The sequence below is a fragment of the Platalea leucorodia genome (assembly GCF_965183815.1).
Source record: "Platalea leucorodia genome assembly, chromosome: 5".
Classification (NCBI taxonomy): domain Eukaryota; kingdom Metazoa; phylum Chordata; class Aves; order Pelecaniformes; family Threskiornithidae; genus Platalea; species Platalea leucorodia.
The window spans coordinates 93,342,153-93,363,029 of record NC_138827.1 but is presented as its reverse complement, the minus strand read 5'-3'; the positions used below and the strand labels follow the sequence as shown (position 1 = coordinate 93,363,029).

The 20,877-nt window shown below is 41.7% G+C and overlaps 1 protein-coding gene across 4 annotated transcripts in view; it reads left to right on the top strand.

Annotated features, from left to right (window-relative positions):
* The window catches only part of DPP10 (dipeptidyl peptidase like 10), a gene marked incomplete at both ends in the record, with an annotated part of 562,818 nt that overhangs the window by 256,617 nt on the left and 285,324 nt on the right, over window positions 1-20,877 (top strand). The window lies entirely within an intron of this gene.

The window sequence follows — 20,877 nt, the reverse complement described above, 5'->3', positions numbered from 1 at the left end:
CGGCGGGGCGGGGCGGGAGCGGCCCCGCGGGGCCGGGGAGGGCTCCCGGAGGGGTTTCGGCAGCGGCCGGGCGGCAGTCACGTCCCTCGGCCCGACGGGTGCCTCCCCGCGGGCTGACGGGGGTACCCGTGCCTCTCGGTACCGGTGTCTCTCGCTACCGGCTCGCCATCGAAACGGGCGAGTCTGGGGCGGCTTCGGCGTGTGAAGGATGGGTACCGGGGGAGCTGCTGAACTTGGCTGTCGCCATCACAAAATCGAAGTTTTCACTACCAGACCGCCGTATCTGTTGCTGCGGGGCGATAGCGCTAACGCATCGGGAGGGATGGGGCTGTCCGCCTTCCCACCGAAACCCCCGGGGGGGACCCCCCGACACCCGCCGGCCGCTGCCGCTGCTGCAGGGGCGGCGTGGCCGAGCCGGAGCCGCGCACCTGCCCTCCGCGGCCGGCGGGTGAGGCCCCCGCGGCACAGCTCGCCCTCGCCCGCAAACACCTAAAAATGTGCTAACTAACGTTATTCCGAGATGGAGGGGGTTTTTTGCACGTTGTCAGTACTCGCCGCTTTCTGTTTTGAACTCGAGCATGCTGAACGGGGCTTGTAGGACGTGGGGAGCCGCATTTTACATTTTCATTCTCCGTTACGTGTATCTACAGAGCTTAAGTTTCCTCCGATACACTCACATTGGGTGAAAAACGCCAACAGGGAAAGCTGCTGTGCACGGTTATGTTTCAGAAAGCCTGTCGCCGAGTATCCAGTCCTGCATGCATGCCCAGGCTGCACGTTAAGCTTCTGGGTAGTCATTCCAGTATCAGTGAACCCATTCATTTAAATAATTTAAAAATGTATGCTTTTTGCTGAAAAGTGTATCCATTATGGCACGTTTTCATGTAATACTGATAAAATAATACATTTGAGTTCAAGGAGCCTTCTTGAATAAATTAATTGCATAAGTTACGTTATCTGAGAAAGATGGGTAACTTCCATCAGTACTTAAATTTCATGCAAATAGTAGAATTTATGGAAAAGTCAAGATCACTTTAAATAGTCTCAGAGGTTCACAGAGCTCATAAATTTCAGGGACATTGTTTTGCTTTAGAGGGCTACTGCTTTTAGGTATAATAAAAAGTACTTGAACTTAACCAATCTTTATTTCTTTATATTCAATTCAGACACGTTGAATTGCCAGAACGGCTTTTTGTTGGTGGAGGTGGAAATCTTTTCAAAGCAGGCCTAATATTATATACCAAAATTTACTAGTTTGACTGCTCTTTTAGGTCATAATGAGGAACAGCATTAAGTTCTCTATTTAAAACACACTATATATTAGGGATTTATCCTAAATATAGAAGTATTACTACCCGTGTGCTCTGGAGTTCTCAGCCTCTCTCGGTGGTGGATGGGGGGCGTCCACTGGTGGGTCTGCTGTGCCTGCCTGCATGAAGTGTCAATGTGAAGCCCCGTATATTTGCATCAGGTTTTTCCAGAACAAGTTTGGTTTTCCTGGTAAAAGTTGATATTCAATCAACTTTGATTGCCTGTTGTCTTAGGTGCTAGGGACGTCATGCTGTAAATAATGGCATCGCATAGAAAATGTTGCTTTTAATGGCTAGCAAGTCTTTCTACGGCTTTAAATGCTTGGCAGTGATAGGTTAATGGTTGGACTCGATGATCTTAAGGGTCTTTTCCAGCCTTAACGATTCTATGATTCTATGATTCCATAGTAAGGATGCAGGCCTAAATCCTGCAGTGAGCTTCATGTAGAGTGAGGCCATGGTTGGTGGATCTCTACGAACACCAAGGCCACTCGCACCTTCAGAGCAGCCAAGATCCACGCGATCGTAGCCCAGCCCTGGCCAGGGCTTGGACACAGGCTGTGTCTGACTCTGGGTTTATGCTGGAAACCGTTCTTAGTACAGCAGCGTGATGTGGCTGTGACCTTAGCAGGGGGACAGTGTGGGTTAGAAGCTTTTTGTTGGGTTTTTGTGGTTGCAGTTACAGAACTGCAGCCGTGGCAGGCGCTGTGGTGGGTGTGGGGAGAAGAACAAACAGGGGCTTCTATATTCACCCCGGTCTTCCATACCCCATCGCGCTGTCATTGCTTGGTCCATGCGGAAAATGAACCCTCCTGGGACCTTCAAGAAATCCATCTGTCCGGATACTCTTGTTCAACATTCCGTTTTGCTTGGTGAGCTTGTATAAACCTGTAGTGTCACTACAAGTGATAGCTGTAGTTTATTTAGTTATTCTTAACAAGAAGCCACACCTGCACTGAGACAGCAGGAACAGCAAATCTTTTCTGGTAGAGAAGTGGTTGGGCCTGTGGGAAGTCTGAGAAGGAGCAAGGAATTACACTAAGATTTTCTAAGTGTAAATCTTTTTCCTGATTTCAAAGTCCAGTTTTACGGATACTCCTGAGAATAGTCATACTGAAGTCAATGCATTTGTGGTAAATTTATAGGCTTGCAACCTGAGCTGTAATTTCAAATTACAGCAGGCTAATGCTGGGACTCTCCACTTAAATAAAAGCTTGGGTTGACTGACTGAAGCATCCATAGCCATCAGCTTATAAATAAATTGGATACGACTTCATATCCAACACTTCCCCTGATGGTATTTTTAAACCCAGCCTCCCCTGGGCCAAGGCATCTAATAACAACTTCCATTAACAGTGCTATTGATGTTTCAGTGATCAGTTTGATAAATTAGGCAGATTTATTCTCAACTCTTTGCTAAATGATGACTCATATTTATTGCCAAAATTACAGTTTTATGTTCAGATGATATATCTGTAGGAAGGAAAATAACTGTAAATTACTTGTATTTCTGCTCATTTCTGGAAAGCTCTATCAAAGTGCTCAGAGTTCTGTCACTTGAGCACTTGTGTTGGGAGTGAATGTGGCTCCCTCAGTTCCTCTTAGAGAGTACAAAAAATAGTGTTTTTCATCTCGTAGCTTTTAAGAACCGTCCTGGGGTCTTGAACAATGATGTTTAGTGATCGTTTTTAGAAGGCACAAGCATTCGGTAGTCAGTGGACACAACATATTTGAAAAATATAATGTACCTGTATGACTTGCTGGTTGATGAATGTTGCTGTCTTTGCGATGAAAAACTAAGATAATTCCTCTAGGTATTACCTTTGTGAGGCTTCAGTCTGTTTACAAAAAACCAGATGATCTACACCACCTGGTGCTTCTTGCTGTTCTTTGTGTCTATAGAAGACAGACCTTTGAAATTTATAATCATTCTCTCCTGAGCCTCTTTTATTCTTCCAACTTAAGGTCTTTTTAAAATTGATTTTAAAATAGAAAAAAAAAAAATATTTTTTTTTCTTTACTGTATGTCATTTTAGAATCTACTGCATTATTCTGCTTGAAAACAGGTAAGGAAAAATGAAATCAGACTGCATTGTGTTGCACTAAACAGGGAAATTATTTGGTAAGCATTTAAATTACATGTTTAGAATACATACAAGGACAAGTGCATACTGTTTGCTTCACTGCCTTGATTTAAGGAGTTGAATTTTCTCTGTCTCAGGACCAGTTTCTGTGGTCACCAAACAAGGGGCATATTCTAAAAGTATATCTGAACAAAAGAGAACAATCTGTGATTTATTTTTCAGTGACTAAAGCCAAAATAGTTTATATTTGTGTGTCTTCCTTCATTGCCTTACTTCTTTTCCCCAAAACCAGGCTCTGATCTTGCAGTGGGAAAAACATTGATGGATTGGTGTGCCTGTCCAGAGCGGCATTCATCTTAATGGGGTTTTTTCAAGGTAAAAGGGCTCTCCCTTGCCCCACTCAGGTCATTTTGAGCTTGATGGGTCAGGGAGAAACTTGAACTCTTAATCATATACATACCACAGTTCCAGTAACTGGAAAGATTTAGTTAGGTAGTCAAGTCCATGTCCCCTGCTCTTGGTTGTGTTCAGAGTTGGCTTCAGGCTGAAATAAGAAATTCTGTTCTAGTACATAATCCAAAATGACTTTGAATTTTTCCTTCTTACCAACCTGGCAGAACTTTGTACTTGTTTTATTGTGGCAATATATCAAACATCCTGGTTTGCAAGGTTCAACATAATGTCAGAAACATCAGGTAAAAAAAGCCAATAAAAGTGGAGAAATAAGGTTATATTATTATGCCCAGAATATTTCATAAAGAGTTAACGTCTGAATCTTAGCTTTAACTTTTAAATTCTATTTCATACACTATATATATGTTATGCTATATCCATGCTGGATCCAGAAAGAAGTATTACAGGCTTGCAATATCTGTTGAATATATGACCAGCAGCACAAGAAGCTTATCTGAAAATGTATTAACTGTGGTGGTTTGGAATATCGTTCAGGATTCGAGTTCTAGGGGAAGGCACGGGACATATCGTCTTTCAAATACTACACGTGGCCTTGATTCACTTTCTCTTTGCCATGGGGCTGCTCTGATGTAATCAGTGACGTACCTGATTGTGGTGATTAGCACAAAAAGCCTGAAGCTCATCTTCCATCTTCATTTCATTTCTAGTCTTCTGGTCTGAGCTCTGTGGAGCAGGGGCGAGTAGGATCTCACTTTTGGTGAAATGCTTCTCATGTTAATCGAGAAGCATCATATTATATGACATCTTGTAAATAGTCTGTGTAGTATAGGATCTCGGGTAGTTGAGAGGACAGTCATATGAGTGTTTTTTTAGGTGGCTGTATAGCACATAATGTGTTTCTCTGCACATCCCAAATTCAGAAGTGATTTTTGAAGAGAAACTCACTTTCCTAATGCAGAGAACTTTGCAAAGAACTTTCCAGTGCTTGATCCACCCTCTGCCTTGGGAACCTGCCAGGAGCACAACCGTGAAAAGGTCTCTGTCGGTGGACACAGGGCAAGGCAATCCTGCCGAGGCTCTCTTGCTCCTTGTAGCCTCCCCTCATGGTTCCCATGCCTTTTTGCAGGTGCTCCATGTCTGTCTTTGAAAACAGTGTGCGAGAATCTGCGCAGCATAACACAGCACCTGATTTTTCAGTGTTAAGAGCTCTCCATTTTGCAGGTGGATTAAAGGGATTACTTAATGCAGTAAATCAAAAACTGTGAAACAGGGCAATCCTTTTGGCTTTTCTGTGTTAAAGTGAATTGCAGGCACGCTGTAGGTTACATACTAGCCTCAAGTATTTGAGCATACATAGTGTATTAGCTATTTTAAAAAATACTTTCTGTATTTCTTTCCAGTATCTTCCAACTGAAAGTATCGCTTCAGGCAAGCTGTTTTGATAATTAACAAGAGGGAGGAACTCTTTAAGCAAACTGAGATGTTGTTTGATGTTATTCTAGAATTTGAAAGCCATCATCTTAGCGTTTTTTTAATAACTTGAGGGCATTCAGAAATTACATGCATGTGTTACTGACTCGCAAACATGAACACAGCCTTTCTTCCCATAGTGGTAATAAGGATGGAGGTAATATGTGGTCTCTAGAGAAGTATCTTAGTTGTTGTTGTTGTGGTTTGTTGTTTTTTGACTTTTTTTTTTTTTTTGAAACTAATAGAGCTTTGAAATGTGCTTGACCTATGGAAGAGCTTGTAGGTGTACAAGACTGTACTTCACACATTATACTTTCTTTAACATTGCCCTGGAAGACGTAGGCAGGCTCATCTGCTGCTACAGATGCCTGTGTCCTGCCAGCAGGTAGCTGTAATTTGTTGACACCATCTTTGTAACTCTTAGAAGACCTGTGTCATATTTCAAGTCCATGCATTAGCCACGAAATCTCGACTGTCTCAAACTCTGTCCCTTTCCACTTTAATCATACACTTCTTTTACGCTCCACTCAGCTGCATCGAATAATGTTCATGAATATACGATAGTAAAAAGAACAATGCTGATGGTGACTGATGATGATAAATTACTGTATTTATCCATTAGGAAGGACATTGGATGACCTACAGATCTGAGGCTGAAGCTAAAAGACCTTTTCTAATCGTTCTTAACACTGCTGGCAACAGCCACGTAACTTATTATGTGTTATTTATGTAGAGAATCTGTAAATAGTTTAGAATGATTCTAAACCAAGATAAAAGCCCTCTGATGTTTGGAGGATGTTGTCTAAGAAAATCAGTTAGAAAGTATTAAACAACGTGGTAATTTAAGGAAAATAAGGTTTCTTTAAATGCCTTTGGGGGTTATTTTAGACTGCCTGGGGCAATATTTACAATTTACATTCCTTTGGGGAGGAAAAAAAAAGCATTTCATAGCTTTCCAGAAGACAAACTGGGCAAATGTTACAGTTTTCTTTTTGGAAATACAGAGAGAATTCCAAATGCTAGTGGGAAAACCATTAAACTTGTTTGAAATGCTGGGTGAGTGCAAGAAACTAAATCAAACACTGCCAGTGCGACTGATCATTCATCCTCCGTGTTTGTTCTTTCTGCTCCTGGCGGTGCAGAGGCTGCTGACTTCCTTTCCCCCTTTCCCATCCTCAGGCTTTAGAGGCTGGTTAAATCCAAGCATTTAATATATATTGGGGGAGTCTTTCAGAGTAAGAATTTGAACTTAAGTACACTTAATTAGGAGTAATGGTGTGCTGTGGTTTTGAATCTTACAGAAGAACTGTTTAAATTGGATGGTATAATGACGGTTCTAAATAAACACAAAATGGCTGTAAAAATTGGGTGGCTTGAGTCAGAAAAAGTGCAGTTCAAGGAGATCTTCTTGGTAGTCCCTGCTGGAAATCTCCTTTTAGCAATTCCCACCTTATTTGTGAAGATTTCTGCAATATCTTGGTGTGAATAACAACACAACAAAGATCCTACTGGAAAGTTGAGTCAAGGGCCACCTTGTCCTAGGGCACAGATGATTGTATCATGTAACTAGATGTCATCAAGCATAAATATTAGTTTAAATCTTCTTAAGGTAATAAGCCCACAAAGTCAGAAGACTTTGAAATGAGGGGGTAGCTGTAATCCAAGGAAATTAGTTGCAAAAGGTTCCTTTTTATTTTTAGTTCAAAAGTTCATTGTATCATGGCGCGTTGAATATATGTTACTTTTTGGTCCCTTAGTTGGCTGAAAATATTTCTATATCCTGGCCCATTCCTAAAGTGCTTATTTGCATGGATTTCCCCGCTGAAGTCAGTGGGACTACTTGTGTGAATAACTGCAGGACTAATATAATTTGCACTGTAATAATTTTCATTATATCTTGGGGAAAAAAAGTCCTTTGATATACAGTAAGGTGAATTGAGCTGCAGCACTCAAGCTGTATGAAAGCTAGTTATCAAAATCTTGTCACTGGCATTCTCTGAGGTTTTTGGTAGTAAATGATGTTCAGTGTCGTAGCATGTTTTCAAATTCAAAAGGACAGAACTACAATGCCAATATTATGTATCAGACTCTGAAAAGGTTCCTGAAGGCAACTGTCAGTTTATGCATGTTGTTTGCTCACCTGTTAGGAGAAAGACAGGGTTTATACCTATATATAGTATATACATTTTCTTATATTTCTTTCAGGTTCTCCACATGCAGTTTTGTACTGAAGAGGGGATTTGCCCCCTTTTGGGTCCTGTCACTGTAGGTAGAAATGAGCTTGATGTTAAGAGTCCTAAGTAGCAGTGTTAAGACCCCGCATTTCTGATTTCATTATGGCATAACCAGTGACAACTGAAGGAAGGAGGATGAAAGCTCATCTGGATGGGTTTGTGAAGACTCCAGTGAAGTCTTTTTTTATTGATGACTATTTGGATTGTCCCCTTAGCTATTTTCTTTTGCCCTTGTACACTCTCTTTTTAGACACGTTTCTTATTCTGTAAGATGCTGTCTCCTGTGTGAGCGGTTCTCAGTGCTTTCTCACTTCTTTTTCCCTTCAGTTTTGTTGCATCTTCACGTGATTCTCTCCTGTACCATACTTTTTCCCCCAGCTTCCCATATTTAATCTTCTATACACAGAGTTTTCCTAACAATTTTCTTCCAACAGCCGTTCTACCTTTACCAATGTCACATTTCTCTTTGTAAGCTAAGCAACATCTTTGTCATCTTTGCTTCCTTACTTTTATTTCCCCATTGCTAATCGTTTGAAGAATGTTGTCTCACTTAAGTGTACTGCTAGCTTTCACCAAGAGCGTAAGAGGAGTCTCAGAACAGAGGACAGTAGTGTACATGTAATGAATTTATGTGGTTTGTTACTTCCATTGTGATCCAGTGATTTCATTAGGTACTGGGAAACCATTAACTTTGAGGGCATGGAAGAGAACATGCTCATGGTAAACAAGAGTGACGCTGTGGTAACCTGTCTCAGCTGCCCGAACGGTGTCCTTAGGGGAAGCAATGGAAGACAAACAGACACTTGATAGAATTTTATTCTGTTTAACTCTGTTAGAACTCCACACTCTTAATTTCCTATCCTTTAACATTAATGACATTAATATACGGTAAGCTTGTAGTTTAAAGAATGCACTGGTCAGCAAATGAAAATGGAGTTATTCTTGTGAAATATATATTGACATGTCAGAGGAAATCTGAGTTCTTATTTCTGGTCTCTGCTGCATTTATGTTGTGAACATAAACAGACACTACCAGAATGTTTTGACTTTTGTGGTAGGTGGTATCATCTTTGTACAAGAATTTAGGAAAAGGAGGTTCCTTCCTTTCTTCCTCATAGTATAGTTAGCTGTAGCATAGAAACCCCCTGCTTATTCAAGAAAAGGAAAAATTTCAGGAAAAAAGGCTTTAGTGTACTAATTCTTTGAGCAGCACAGCCCTGTGTATCAGCTCAGGGGATATCTTTTTACTGTATTTACATCCTGTACACCAAACCCAAGAATCTGCTAGACCTGTCTCACTCCATACAACACATATGGAGAGATGATAGATAATTTCTGAAGGAAGCACATGCAGGGCCATATATCATGTCAGCAAGGGAATATATTCAGTGTGTAAAGAAAAAGTAAGCTTCTTCACTGAAAATGTCCTTTTCCTGAGGTCTGCTTACCTCCCTTATTCTGGCCACCTCCTTGCGTTATTTTTACTTGGGGCTACAGTACCCAGCCCAGCTGGAAATCCAAATCGGGATGGATCTGTTTATTCTAAAAACCAACCAACCAACCAACCAACCAACCAAAACAGCAACAATAACAACAAAAAACCCCAAACCCAGAACAACTTTCCCCCTCAAAATGAGCTTTGAGAATTTTCTCCTTTGTTCTTTGCTTCATTCAGGTTATACTTTATTAAATTTGTTATTTGTATCTAGGAAACTGTCGATTATATTCTTCACAGCATTCCGCTGGAGAAACTGTCTGCTCATGGCTTGGACGGGCGTACGCTTTGCTGATTAAAAAACTGGCTGGATGGCCGGGCCCAAGGAATTGTGGTGAATGGAGTCAAATCCAGTTGGCGGCCGGTCACAAGTGGTGTTCCCCAGGGCTCGGTATTGGGGCCTGTTCCGTTTAATATTTTTATCAATGATCTGGACGAGGGGATCAAGTGCACCCTCAGTAAGTTTGCAGATGACACCAAGTTGGGTGGAAGTATCGATCTGCTGGAGGGTAGGAAGGCCCTGCAGAGGGACCTGGACAGGCTGGATCAATGGGCTGAGGCCAATTGCATGAGGTTCAACAAGGCTCAGTGCCAGGTCCTGCACTTGGGTCCCAACAACCCCATGCAACGCTACAGGCTTGGGGAGGAGTGGCTGGAGAGCTGCCTGGCAGAAAAGGACCTGGGGGTGTTGGTTGACTGCCAGCTGAACATGAGCCAGCAGTGTGCTCAGGTGGCCAAGAAGGCCCATGGCATCCTGGCTTGTCTCAGGAATAGTGTGGCCAGCAGGACCAGGGAGGTGATAGTGCCCCTGTACTGGGCACTGGTGAGGCCGCACCTCGAGTCCTGTGTTCAGTTTTGGGCCCCTCACTCCAAGAAGGACATGGGGGTGCTGGAGCGTGGCCAGAGAAGGGCAACGAAGCTGGTGAAGGGTCTGGAGCACAAGTCTTATGAGGAGCGGCTGAGGGAGCTGGGGTTGTTTAGCCTGGAGAAGAGGAGGCTGAGGGGAGACCTTATCGCTCTCTACAACTGCCTGAAAGGAGGTTGTAGCGAGGTGGGGGTCGGTCTCTTCTGCCAAGTAACAAGCGTTAGGATGAGAGGAAGCGGCCTCAAGCTGCGCCAGGGGAAGTTTAGGTTGGATATTAGGAAAAACTTGTTCACCGAAAGGGCAGTCAGGCACTGGCACAGGCTGCCCAGGGAAGTGGTTGAGTCCCCATCCCTTGAGTATTTAAAAACCATGTAGATGTGGTGCTTAGGGACATGGTTTAGTGGTGGACTTGGCAGTGCTGGTTTAACAGTTGGACTTGATGATCTCAAAGGTCTTCTCCAACCTAAACGATTCTATGATTCTATAAATCTTGCTTCATTTCTGAGTGGGTAAAGATGCCTTTCTAAAATGTAAGCAAGGTAAGTGCAATGCAATAGCAGCTTTTGCTTTAGTTCATCTCACAGTTGCTGGCCTAAGTGGGCTTAATAGCACTTCTTTCCTGAGATGAAATGGTGCTTCAGTAAAGGACTTTTTCTCTTCCCGCTAAAAAGCAAGAACAGTTTCTGCCAAAGTAATGCATTGAACGTGTAAAGTAAATAGATGTCCTTACCTTCTGCTGTTAATATCTTTTAAACTACTATAACTTACAAAGGTGTAATTCTCTTTACTCTTAATTACCTATTCAATTTCTTTTTGTCAGGCTTCTTTCTTCCATCTCCTCTGCAGTGGGGTGGGGGAGATGCTGAATGTGTTTGCTCATCTCTAGGTGAGGAAATACTTCCACTGAAATAATATTCTCTGAGTGTTTGCATGCAAGCTTGCCCTTCGGTGTTCTTTTGGTCTGCAGTAAATTTTCGTATTGCAGTGCAATAACTCTTGGGTAAGACCATGGTAGCATTTTAGTTTGGATCAAAAATGTACCAGTGAAGCAAATCCTGGCCGTACTTACTGAACTTTATGACTTGCACCCCAGAGCAGTTTCAGAGCGTGAACTGGATTCCTTTAGGATGAAATTAAGCAAGGTGATGTGCTCCAGGAGCACGCTTGGGGTGCTCCAGCTGCTAATGGGTGTTTGGTCCCTGGGGTCAGACTAGAGCTGGTCTACGTAACCCCCAGAAACACACAGGTTGTGGACATCAGGTCCTTAACAAGAATGGTTTCTCTCACCAGGCCTGTTCCCCTCTCTTTGATAATATACGCATAGCTTTAACAAACAGAGAAGGTGATGTGTAAGTGCATGTACTTTAAAGCAATTGTATACTTTTGTTTTGTTTTTCACTTTGTTGTAGGCGTGATGCAACTGCTTGTAAGACTTTTTTTTTCTTACAACACTGGATTTTTTTCTTACATGTTTGGAGGTATTTGTTTGCTGGTTTTCAAACATACCAGTGTTTATTGCCTCCCCGGTTAAGATGGAAATACACTAGTGAAAATGAATGGGTTGCAGGTGGTGAAGAGGTCTCAGTTTCACTGGAGAGATGCCTATGAGGACTGCTCAGAATCTGAGTATGGGAGAGAGAACAGGCACGAGGAAAGAAAATGGGAGAGAGAACAGACACAAGGAAAGAAAATGAGTAGAAGTCTTGCTGGAGGTTTATAGATCGTACCATCTTTTGTAACTGAGATTTTTCCATAGTGCTACCTAAGTGGATGTATCTGAAAGAGTGCCTCTAACTTGGAGAGGATGGAGATTAGGAAATCGGAGATTAAAAGCCCTTGTTTTGTTCTTGGCTGGTTGCAGAATTTCTGTATGAATTGGGTAGGTCCGTGAAAGCTGAAATTTCAGAAGTGTCTGCAGAGTTTGAGGTGTGGTATTGTTCTGGGAATTTGAAATGTCAGAGTTGCCTGTGATGGACAAAAAGACCTCCAGTGCGTTCAGGATGAGTTAATGTTTGGGAAAACTCGATTGCCTTTTTAAAGTGTTATTGAGCAATAAAATAGAGAAGGTATCTCACATATGGAGAGAGGTCTGTTGGTAAGACAGTGGTTGGTAGTGTGAGTCCAAACTCACTGCTATTAGTGTACTTATGTGAGAAAAACACAAATATTTAGACTTAGGAGTATGCTCACAATCCAGACGAGTTACAGGAAGGTAGCGTTATTGGTAGTTAGCTAAGGCTCTGGATTTCTGCCCTGAAAACAGGAACCTGAGACGATATTAAATGTAGTAATCACAGTGGTTGTCATTGAAGGTGAAGTTACTACTACCAAAGTGTTGCACTTCCATCAGGCTGTGTTTGCTTTGTCAGCGGAGCAGCTCCATGGGTAGCTGCGATAAAGGGTGTGCTGCTCCTGCCGAGGGATTATGGCAGAGTTTGTTAATACCCACCCTCAAAACCGTCTATGCAGGCTGATCCTGGACATGCCATGCGCAGGATTTTCCAGTGATTTCAGTACAGGTTGCTTCTGTGCGTGGAGTTTCACATGAGAAAATTTGTGAAGTCCTGAAAAAAGCCTATATTAAGAATACACTGATGGGAAAGAAAATTAGTTTAATCTGATTTTCTTCTACTGTCCATTCTGCAGCCATTATTCTAAGAAGATACTCCTGAATTGTAAATAATGAGAATACTTTTGAATGTCGGGTATGATCCAGTATATCTTTCAGTGATTGGCTATAAAGTGGTTAATAGGGCTAACTTTAAGGCAGCATTTTATGTGAAGAATTCTATGGTTTTGGGTAGAATTAGTGTTCCCTGTTTGTCTAACCCCAGCAGGTAAAGGCTGTAAGTTCCTGGCCTGTTCTTGCTGCCAGTGCAATCCCGTGTGACTCAGCTGAGCAGGATGGAGTCTTAACCACTCACCTCTTTTTCACTAATCTGTAGACGCCGGGGACCCAGTACTGAGTGTTGCTTTCATATCAGTGTGAGTCTTTCCATCATTTGTAGGAACTTGCACTGGTGATAAGGACAAGAGGAGCAGCACACCAAATTGTTAGCAAATTGCAAAATACCTGAGAAACCCAGCTTTTTTTTTGTCTGTCTGCATTGCATTTGGAGAGTGTGCTGAAGTACAGTATAGAGTAATGAGCCATAGTCACATTTACATGGAAACCATTTCCCTTAATGAGGGGAATGGCGTTATCTATTTTACTGTAGTGGATTTCCATTAAAAGTAGCGAGTACAGCACATCCACCATCTAAAATACGTGCTGGGCCGAGCTTGGTGGAAACAAGGTACGTAAATAGGAGGGATGGATGGGATTGAAATCCCTGACTTCCACCAGTTAAGGGAGGAAACACGTACACGGTAAGAAATGCCTTCTAGGTGCTGGTCTGTGTTATATTCATGTGCCCCATCTTGCAGAAATCATAACAAGAACCAACAGGTACATAAAAGAAAAAAAGGAAAGTGAAATAAGGAGCGTATTTTTAAAGTGAGGCTGTTTAACCATTGGAATAGAAATGCTGAGGTAAGTTTTGAACTCTCTGCCTTTTGATGTATTTGAACTAAAAATGGATTCCAGAAAGATGCCCAAGCAAAAATTCTTGGCCCTCGGACAGAGGTATCAGAGTGAACTGTAATGTGTTGCAGTCTACAGGAGGTGAAACGATGGGGATGCCTTTTGATGCCTTGGTGAATCAGTGAATTATTAGTGGTCTTACCATTGTTGATAGTCAATATAAATGAACTCCTATGAAGAAAAAAAATACCTTTTTACCAATCATCTCTTTTTTTCTCCCCTTCTGCTGCTTGACAATAATACAAAGTTCCTCCTTCCCTTTTTATATGCTATTGTAAATCTTTGTCGTAATAGCAAAGGCATAATAGGTTACCTTATATATGAGCTAAAGAGAACTTTTCCTGAAGAGCTGCAGTCTGAAATATGAAATCCTACTGTTAGGAAAGTTTCCATGCAGTACTTGACAAAACTTAATATGTATTTACTCTTGGGTCTGAAAGCTGCAGCTGTGACTGTGAAAAGGATTTCGAAGTCTGCACTTTTGCTGCCTGTCATCAGTATCCATCCATGACCTGGTGGTAACTCTGGTTTTAGGACCCCAATCTGGCTGACAGTAATATGCAAACTTCTTTCTTCCTTTTTTTTTTTTTTTCCCCTGACAGGTCAAGAATTTTAATTATACGAGGTCTAAATTGCTGTATACATGTTGAGGAAAATAGTTTCTTTTCTGCTTTTTGTCGCATGGACTATTGTAGTGAAAGAGACTTAGTATGTGTCTTCCTTGTGAATCTGCACAGCGGTGATTCAGCTAAAGCAGGCCCAAAAATATGTTACCACTTGTTTTGTGGCTTTAGCAGGTACGTGTTTGGCTGTGCAAATGAGTAATGTCCACCTAGCTCAAGTGGAGTGACTCCATCTGTTTGGTGTATCAGTTATTCTGTACCTCAGGGAGGTATTTTCCTCCCAGCAAGAAAAGTCTTGTCTTACATCTGGTATACTGGGACTTGATTTTGAGACTGGATGAAATCTAAAATGTTGTTTTGCTATATTGTATCTCTCTTCCTGACATTACACGTGATATGTAGATGAATCCTGTATTTAAAAGTATTTGTAGAAACAGTGTTCAGTCATTGAAAATGAGTTAACTGTTTCTATGAAGGCTCTCAGATTTAGCTGATAGATTACTGGGAGGATTTTGCCCTTAAGGACTTTCTTGAGGTTCTTGGTATGGAGAAAACTGTGCTTTGAGATTAAATTATTCAGCAAGTGTTTTTCAAAGTAATTAAAGCTTCTAGCATTTAATGTTTTATGTATGCAGATTAAAAATGAAGGTTGATTAAATCACGACAAAGGGAAGTTTATTCACAAATGGCAGACGGTAATGTCTCCTTTGTGACTGGTGGAGCACTGTTGAGCCTACTTCATTATATCGAATACTGAACTGTTATGTTAGTGCAATTTTTTTCTAAGTGATGACATAGTTAAAAATATGGGGAGTAGAATTTGATGCAGTACAGTCCTGGCTTTGGTAAATAGTGCAGAATACTTCTTTTTCTGTCAAGAATCTGATTTATAGACAATTTTTCAGCTTGTGTTTTTGAAATGGCCAGGTGAGCTATACAAAACTCAGCAAGATCAAGAGGCAGGCCAAAGTAATGATTTGCTTGTTGGAAAGTAATAGACATGCCGGTATAGCGTGTAATAACAGCAGGTTTTACAGCGTGGTGCAGAACAGTAGGAATGAGAAACACATACGTTACATAAATTATCTGTGCATAAGTTCTGCCGAGTTCTGGGCTACGGTAACTCATTCGTGCTTTTGCTTTTTTTTTTTTCCCTTCTTTTTTTCCAGTCACTTAGAGTTTCAATGCATGAACTCCTTCAGCCCTTTAAAAATTTTACTTGGCTGTCTCCTCTGGATTGAGTACTGCATCCTTTGAATACATATACTCGCTGTTCAGGAATCAGTGAATGGTCACCTTTGAAATCTAACGGCAAATCAAACCTCACTGTTGCAGGCACCTGGGTGGATGACGTGCACGCTCACGTGCACACCGAGAGATATATTGACTCACTGAGGAGTGGCATATTTTCATCTGAATCTGAATCTGAATTCTCTCAGTGCCAGGAGGCACACAAGGCGCGAACATCGTTCTTCCACTATCGGTCTGCGGCTGCGTGCTCTGGAATCCAAGGGCCACAGCGCAGTCTTCTGTTGGTTTTTTCCTCAGGACATGACCGATCCAGTTCCATCTCCTCCTCCTCACTTCATTACTGATTTTCTCCATCTCCGCCATTTCATTGATGCTCGTCGTTTCTGCAACTTTTTTTTCTTTTTTTTTTTTTTTTTCCGGGAGGAGGTAGTTGGCCTCCTGCCCAACCCCCATGACTTGGAGGGCCAGTGGTTTTTCTGTCAGGGTGGCCTTCCCTTAGGCTGCGTTGGTTCGTGGCACCTTCTTCAATTTTATCCGGTGCACCCTGCAGAGAGGGATCCCCTATCCACCACCCAGGGGACGCGCCTTCTAGCCGTGCAGCCCCAGCCGAAGGGGCATATTTTCATACTGGATGAAAACTGCTCCGAAAGTTGTCACACAAAAACATTTTCTTTCATCATCCTAAGGAAACAGGGCATGTATGATCACATGAAAATGAAGGTAGTCATTAAAACCATCACATTGAATGAAAATGTTTACTGTACTGTAGGTTTTGTGACTCTGTGGATTTCCCAGTGGTTTCCCTGGCAGGATCTTTCCTCTGTCCAGTGGGTGCACCTTCTGACATAACAGAGGGTTGAGGGTTTGTCCTTTATCCAAAGAGCGAGAGATCCCACCTTCCCGTGGGGTTGGGCAGGCTGCCCATGGCTGCTTGGTGCTGTGTTTCCTGGAGATACGAAATGCTTTCGTCTGATAGAGGCCATATATCCTTAACGTGGGTCAGCCAGGTCTGTTCCATCATCATGGCAGAAATAACCACCGACTGAATTACCTGCATACTCTTGTGGTGTGCTTAGCAGGTATTGTTTAGAGAAGATATTTATTTTGCCTAATATTTCCATAGCTATGGCTTGAGTAGTGTGCAATATTTCTAATTTCTGTTTATTATAATTAAATTTTCCAATAATGCTTGCTTACAGCACTGACAGTTCGTCAAAACAAAATATGAAAGTTATTTTTATTTTTCAAAAGAGATAATTTAGTTCTAGGTGACTGATCAAGTTAAATGCAGGATCAAATGACTAGCCTTTAAATGGCAGCCCCTGTGTGGCTTGTTCCACATATGCTGCGGTTAAAAATAATCTGAATTCTTAGTTTTAGCACAGAGATTGGTTGGACTCCAGGCTGTATGATGTATAAAAATTTTTTTTGGTAGGGGAGGGGAAGTAAGTTCTTGCATTTTAAGAACTACAATCTCAGCTCCTATAGATAAAATGGAAAACAATTTGTGGTGGAGCAAACGCAGAGGGGGAATGTTCTTCAGCACATTTGGGCATTTCATAGTTATTCTGAAGTCGCATCAGAGAGGACAGGAAAGACTGGCTGGGATGGGGAGTGGGCAGAAAGTGAGGTCTGGCCGGGAGAGGCACCACACCGACTGCCTTGTGAACTTCTGAAATAGGACAACAAGCCAAGACAGGCTTGGCTTTTCCGGCTGGAAGATCATGTGAAGTGACTGCTGGACTGAGAAGCCCGTGCGGAGAGGGAGCCAGATGGCTTTGTAGAGCTTTCTGTAGCCTTGGGTGCCTGCCTGAACTTTATCTCTCATTCCTTTGGGGTTTCTCCAACACTAATAACTTTTTTACCCTTCCCTCTCTCCTGTTACGGTAGCTGTATTTTTACTGAATGCCTGCGGTGTCTATAGAGTCGCACATGTATCCGTATGCACACGTGCAGATCATGGTGGGATTTATCAGTGCTGCTGTGGAAACTTGTCAAGTTCCAGTTTCCTCTCCTTACCCTCTTTCCTATCAGGAAAAAGAAAAACAACAAAGAAACACCCACTATGCAAATTTAGAATATCCACCACACGCCGCGTGAGTGTGAAATAACTTATCTGTCCAAATATTTCTTAATTATTCTGAGTCTGCTTTCTTGGGTGCCTTTGTAAGGGCTACTGCCATAGTAATACTGGGGTTTTATATTCTTCTGATAGTGTTCCTTGGTCATGGTGAAGCTCTGGAGGTATGTTTTGAAGTGTACCAGCAGAGGTGGTGTGTTGCCTTCAGTGTCACTGTAAAGCCCCGCAACACTGTTTTCTTCTGAGACGAGTCGGGCTTGTTTCAGTTCCTCTCATAACTCATAGTTCTGATTTATAACTGTCCATCATTTTTGTGTATTTTATCTAAATACACACACGCACACACATTGTCCTGCACGTCTTTGTGTTTTCATTTCTGTATTCATCAACCTATATAATGCATTATAACAGCTTGCCCCTCTGCCTATGATTCTTCCACAGTTCATCTCTTTCACAGCATCCAGGGAGGTACAGCGCATTTCCTAATCATTTCTGCAAAAAGCAAAGTCACCAGAGAGCGTTTCTCACAAATATCTGTGCAAAGCTTAGAATATGTGATGTATCATTTCAGGCTAGAAGTAAGAGCCCTAATTGTTGGAGAGAGACATGTGAAGAGTGCAAATCCTTGAAATTTCATGGGCATTTGAGGGATTTGCAAACCCTGTCAAATAACCTAGTGAGCTCTGTGAAATATCTTGAGGGACCCTTCATCAGCTTCCACCAGTCCTGTAGAAAACACAGTAATAGCTGTTTCTTAACCAGCAAAGGTTTCATGTTTTTGTTGCACTGGGATGGAAACTTCCAGATGATACTAACAGATTTTTCCACATGGGAAAAGATTCTGCCTTTTGAACGGTTTTGTCCTACCTTGCAGAAAGTTTTTTTTTGATCAGGTTACATTGGAGAAAGGGAAGATCGTGATGGAGATAATCTGTTCACGTTAGGAAGGTATTTTCAATATTAAGTCTCTTGCAAATCCACCTTGATCAACCAGCGACACCACAAAGTGCTGTTTTTTCTTTCTTTTTGTTGTGTGCTATATTTCATGGTGATCCCTGTCCCTGTGACTCTTTTTGCTACCAAAAAATTCCTTACCCGTTATCATCTGAGCCCTTCATGCATTTACGGATTAAGTTTTTAAGTAATACTTACAAAAAATACATCTACTTTCTGATCATGTTACAGTCTTCTTCTGAGACTTAGAGGTGTCTGTACCTCACCTTGACGTGTTTGAAAACAACTCTCTGTTATCCAGATTTAACATCACTTGGGAAAAAATCAGAAGTTAGTCAGCTTTTAAGGCATTGCCCAAAGGCAGTGCATTCAGCATGCAGCCTTCTCCGGTGTTGGTGAAGCATGAAATTTAAGACTCTCCAGAAGTTCACCTCGAGTATAAAACTTCTAAGTAAAAACAGGATTTGGAGGCTGCCAGGAGGTTAATCTGGGTGAGGGTGAGTTGTTTTCACCAAGAAAAGCCTGTTCCTTTATGGATCTCTGAACCAGGGCTTTTGGTACAGAGGCACACAGCTCTGAGTCTGTCGACGTTGCTGAAATATCCCATCTTTTTCAGTGAGCAATGAAAGATTTTTGTACAAGGTTGTAGGACCTTTCATTATTTCTCTTCAAAGCAGCCACTGGTTTTTTTGAGGGCTCCGTTCTTCAGCTACGTGGCACCAAAGACTTTATTTCTGTGGTTTTGTACTTCAACAGTTCCAGTTTAATTCTGAGAGAGCAGATGGTTGATCAGCGTTTCTGAAAGTTTTATTTATATTGTGACAAGGCTTCAATCCTCATCCAAGATTGCATTGCTATTTGAACATCAAGGGAAACAAAAGCATTTTTCTGAAATTTAAATAGATGGGATAAGTATGAAGCGGATGAGAGATAATACTGTTATCCCCATTTTCCATTTTTCTATTTCAGTTTTTCTAAAATGGAAGTGAATCGCTGTGGTCTGACAAACCTAGCAGCAGCTTGCACTGGCTGTTTCTGAAATGGGGACAGTGTCCTTCCATATAGAGGGAGAGTACAGAGAGAAGAGTATTTCATTCTCTTGAAGTGATTAGATTTAAAAAAATCACTACATAAGCAGAATATTGGCAAACAATCCCATCAAATTGGAAAAAGAGGCAGTAAGTTTGTGTATTGGGAAAAGAAGGAGCTGCAGTGTATCAGTGTGGCTTGGTTGGAAACCTTTAACTAGAACTTTAGGATCATTTTCATGGTGACCTTTCTTGCTGAAGGACTTTTGGTGAATATTAATAGGTTTATGCATGTAAGGAATAAATTTAAATTAATATCTTTAGCATACCATCTAGTGATAACTTACATCTACTGCAATCTGTGTCATAATTATTGGTATATACTGATTTTGAGGGTTCACTCTCTACCCACTGTTGGTATTTTGAACCCTGGGATAAGTTCGTGCCGTTTGGGCCATGCCAAGCGCTGAGCTGTTGTGGTCTTGCTTTGCTGTAGTGCCCCAAAACCTTGGGGGTCGGGTGCCTGAGCATGAACCACTGAAGCTGGAGGTTGCAAAAAGCCTCTGGAAACTGTTGTTGGAAGATAAACCAGCTATCATGGAAAAGGACTGTGAGTGCATTCGTCCCTTTTCACAGCTGTAACACTGACTTTCTCTCCTCCTTTTTGGGTGTGTGTCCCTCATCAGTCCTTTCAAAGAGTCTAAACACCATTTCTGGAAGAAACAGTATGGCTTATTCTGAGGTTTATTGTTTTGCCACTGACCAGGACCAGCCTTTTTGTGCCTGGATTTACGATACCTAACATGTATAAAAGCTATTGTCTGCTCTTCCCCTTCTTTCAAAATACACTCACGGCCCTGGAAGATATCCTAGTGCTTACAGTTGAGTTTGGAAGTTTGGAGGCACCATATAATTTGTGATACTAAACCAAGCTGTAATTGGATGTAATGATACCTGCTTCCCAGGACAGTATCCATATTGGATAGTTAACATTTGTGAAGCAGTTTGAAATGCTTCAATGCTAGGTGCTTTGAAAATGCAAAATGTTGTTATTATTCCCCAAAATACGGGGCTTCCCACTAGAAGTGCTCATAAACATGTAGCTGTTACTGTTGATATTTACTTAAGTCTTCATCTTGGGATATGTGCTGTGTAAATTCAGTTGGAGATTTTATTGATATTTTTCTTAGAAATTAATGAAGCTACAAGTAGCCCTGCTGCTCAGAGAATAGCCGTATTCTAATTCACCGTGCTACGGCTTTGAAGAAACCAGCCTTACAGAAGTTTCTCCGTTCTTACAAGATATTGAACTGGTAAAGCTGGATGTGATCCATAGTAACCCTTGACTCTAAGCGATGTAGCTTAGAGCAAATAACCCTTTCCTCTAAGCAACCCCTTCTCCTCTGCAGTATAAACCGATCTTGAGAGGAGTAACAGAACAGTGAGTAAAAAGCTTTAATCCAGTCATCCAATCCCTGAACATTAA